General features: G+C 34.4%; 1 pseudogene; it reads right to left on the bottom strand.

Moving 5' to 3' along the window:
- Positions 1-2,632: 2,632 nt before the first annotated feature.
- Positions 2,633-3,495, bottom strand: LOC123798594 (nucleophosmin-like; annotated as a pseudogene).
- Positions 3,496-4,431: the final 936 nt, after the last annotated feature.

The following is a 4,431-nucleotide window of genomic DNA, read 5'->3' as shown; positions in this document are numbered from 1 at the left end:
AAAAGGACCAGATAGCAGACTAATTTCAGTATTTTATCCAGCAAACGACTACAGTCTGGACCAGAACAGTGGAAATGAAGATAAATGGACATTGCCAAAATCTATTTGTAAGAAATCTCACTCACACATATCCTAGTGACTGAGAACTTGAGAAAGTATTTTCATTGTTTAGAGAAAATAAAATTATTAATAAGAAAATTAATTACATTTGTTCAATTTGGGCAGGTCTCTTTGAATATATTAAAGTTATATTCTCTAAATACCACTTAATCTCAACTCTATCATTAGAATTAATTTAAGTTATATTAAGATCCTACATTATTCATACTACGTGGCTAAGAAAATGTATTTTTGATTTTTTTATATTTATTTTTTTTAACATTGAGAGGTTTTGGGGTTTTTTTTAGATTTTATTTATTTATTTGACAAAGAGAGACAGCAAGAGAGGGAACACAAGCAGGGGGAGTGTGAGAGGGAGAAGCAGGCTTCCTGCCTGCCGAGCAGGGAGCCCGATGCGGGGCTGGATCCCAGGACTCTGGGATCATGACCTGAGCGAAGGGCAGATGCTTAACAACTGAGCTACCCAGGCGCCCCTTTTTTGATATTTAAAACAGCTGCTGGGAAGACCTCTTGTGAAACCAACTGATTTGTTTCTACAGGAAGAATCCTTTAATGATAGCTTCTGGCTTCCTTGATCTGTACTCCGTCCAACCCATATAATGGGTGAGTTAAGTTTCTAATCCCTTGTATGCAACCTGTATACTTGAAATGCAAATAATATTTTCTGCTCCTCCTGGTGGAGCCCCAATTCGAGATCTACTTTCAGATTTTATCGGACTATGTAAGACTACTTCAGGTGCATTCGTAGGTTTTTACTGTGTTTCCCCACACCTCTATATACTTATATATATAGCTCCTTTTATTAAACCCACAATTTTTAAACACAGAGATCTTTACCTTTGGATCTCAGTCTCTGGAACTGCTGGGCTGCCTGGCATCAGTAAATGCTCATTTAGTGTCTTTTGAATGATTATTGAAATGTTTATAACATTAAGTGAATTTATTTTTACCCAGGGGTCAACTATTATGCTATATATTTTGAAAATAATAAAAAAGGTATCCACATGGACTGGGGAAGAAGTATAGAGATATGTTTTATATAAAATTGTATATTATCCTGCCCTCTGTATAGTAAAAGAATCTGTAACCAGTATTGGGGAATTAATGGTGTGCAGCCATAGTTTTATTATTTTTAACAGGTCTAAAGTTTGAGTAACCCATAATAGTTTTTGATAACTTAAAAAAGCAAGAAACTTATCTCATTCACTTAAAAGAGAAATGTGAAATGAATTTCATGAAGAAAAATTACCCAAGGGATAGTCCGAATTTTGCAGTATAAAAGACTTACCCATTCTCCTTTTATTAGCTTTGTAGACATAACTGCAAAATTAACAAACCATGAAATTCAACACCACACCAAACAGTAACAGATGCCTGACTTTGCAGTTGCTAGAGCAAAAACCCACGAATATATTTCAAGAATTGGAAGAGAGATCGTTTTGCTTCCTTTGAACATTCAGACATTTTCATGCTTTATGCGTACCCACTTAGAAAAGATTCCTATTAAATGTACACTCTAGATCATTGGTGAAATAGAGGAAACATTTCAAAACTCACTGAAGCATTGCCATCATGTGTCATACTTGCAAATATAAGTTGTAGACAACAGTGATAATCACAGATATTTTACAGAATAAAAATTAAATACCACATCTCTATGTGTGTTATTACAGATCTGCTCACATCTCTTTCTAATGAGATATTAAAATTACAAACTAAATTTTATCACTAATTCAAGTAGGTGGTAATTATTAATGGATTTTTTCCTTCATACATTCATAGGATTACCAATATTAATTTTTTTGAGAATTCGGTTATTGTATGTGCTTAAAATTCTTTTAAAATACTTAAACTTTGTGTAAAATTACTTTGAAATTATTCAGATGAAATTTAGTCCATTTATAAATCAATTACTGCCTTAAAAATAAAATCATATTCTTCTTAAAAATATTAAAATAAATAAAATAAAATAATCTGATCCAGATATTTCAATTCTTAGGACCTTATCCTAAGGACAGAATCAGAGATGTACAAGATTTATATACAAATATGATGAGTCATATATTGATGATATTCCTAATAGTGAAAAATTGTAAAGAAGCCAAATGGTTAAATACGGTTATCCATATAACGCACCATGTGTCCATGTGTGTATTTTAGAAGAGACTATTAAATCACATAGAGAAAATGTTTACATTGTTTTTTGTTATTTTTTTTTTTACTTTATTAAAATACTGAGTTTATTTCACAGGTATATTTATGTGTCCCCACCATTTCCATTTGTCTAACTACCACTACTACTATGTCCTATCATAACATTTCATACATACTCAAAACCAAACAAAGAGTGGAGGAATTCCATCTTTAAAAACTAAACAGGCATTTTGGACAACACATTCTTGGCAATGGAACCTGGACAACACTTATCAGACATGGTAGGGGAGGTTCTCTCTCTGCATTATAAAAAGGACAGCCAGATATCAACTGTTACAGAAATGAAATAATAGAAAATTTTAACAAACTGTTTAAACTATTTTCTTAAAGACACTTCCTCCACTGCCAGATATCTTTAACAGCCTCTTGGTCAGTCATGTGGAAGCAATTCTTTACACAATTGATGAACTTAGCTTCCACTTTGGGAAGAAAACCACCTTTTTCTATATTGTCTTTAATGTCTTCTACAGAATTCTGTCCTTTAGGTGTTTTGGGAGTCTTTTCCTGTTTTTTGAAGGATTCTTGAGCTTTTGATCTTGGTGTTGATAGTTTTGAATCTTTTCCATTCTTGTTTGATTTTCGTGCATTTTTGGCTGGAGTATCTCATACAAAGTTCTTTATTGAAGACTTTTCTTCAGATTCCTCATCACCAAAATCATCATCATCATCATAGTCATTGTCGTCGTCGTCATCTTCACATCATCTTCATCAGCAGCAAGATTTACTTTTTTTTGTGGAAACCTGCTACCACTTCCAGATAAGCTAAGGAGTTTCACATCCTCTTCCTCTTCATCTTCTGACTTTGCATCTTCCTCCAGAGCTACTAAGTGCTGTCTACTGATATGCAGGGGCCCTGAACCATATTTCAACCTAAGACCATGGGTGGGGTTATTTCAAGCCTCCAAGGAAAACCATTCAGACATTTTCAAAGTTGCCAGTGTGACTTTAATTGGACTGCCTTCCTAATTCATTGCCTCTGATTCAACAACGTGTAATTCATCCTTTGCACCAGCCCACAAGCTGACTGGTCTTAAAGATAACTGGTGCTCATTTTCATCATTATACCTTAAAGTGATCATCTTTGCCAGCCTTTAGTTCACAACCAAAAAGATAGTTCTGGGGCCTCAGGGGGCTCATGTCCACATCCATCGAATCTTCCATGTGGTAGTGGCACACAGGTAAGATAGAAGGTGGGCAGAGATAAAATGACTACTGTTCTAGAGAGCTGCAGTGCAGGATAGAATCACACCACAAAAATGTTTACATTGTAATGAGTAATTAAATTATAGCAACAATATTTAAAGGTTATGAAATATCACCTCCCACTCCAGTGCACAATGAGAATACACAAACACACACTGACACACATACACAAATGAAATCTGTCCCTGATGTATGTAAAGCAAAATGTTAATAGTGTTTATTTCTGAGAAGAGGATATAGGTAGGTATATCTCACCCTTTGCACATTTCTATCTTTTAAAATTTTCTTTTTTTTTAAGATATTTATTTATTTGAGAGAGAGAGAGTGCAAGAGAGTGAGCGCAAGTGGGGGGAAGGGACATAGGGAGAGAGATAAGCTGACTCCCTCCTGAACAGAGAGATGATACCCATACGGGGTTCAATCCCAGGGCCCCAGGATCATGACCTGAGCCAAACGCAAATGCTTAACTGACTGAGCCACCCAGGCGCCCTATCTTTTAGAACTTTCTATCATAAACATTAGCAAAAATACAAATAATTGCTGTTGTTTTAAAAACTGAATAACAGAACATAGTTTGACCTGTCAACAGCTTGTACAATAATCAAAGTATTTCTATTATGCCAATTTAGTATTACATGAATTGTGTAAATGATAGTATGAGACCTGCAGATCTGTAAAGTTTTGACTCAGAAATTAAGAGATTGCACAATTTTTTAGATAACGATTAGGTACAAAGTTTCAGAATATTAAAATGTACTCAGTCAAATTCAATACTACCCATGGAAATATCAATTTTTGGTAACATGCCAGAGGTAAGAATTCAGTGGTTATTTAAAAAAAGAAAAGAAAAAAGAAAAAACAGGTATATCCCATAGGTTATGTACTATGGTGAAG

The sequence above is a fragment of the Ursus americanus genome, chromosome 11 (genome assembly GCF_024610735.1).
Source record: "Ursus americanus isolate L20-20 chromosome 11, mUrsAme1.1.p, whole genome shotgun sequence".
NCBI lineage: Eukaryota > Metazoa > Chordata > Mammalia > Carnivora > Ursidae > Ursus > Ursus americanus.
Note: the sequence above shows the minus strand (reverse complement) of the source record. Positions and strands in the feature narration are given on the sequence as shown.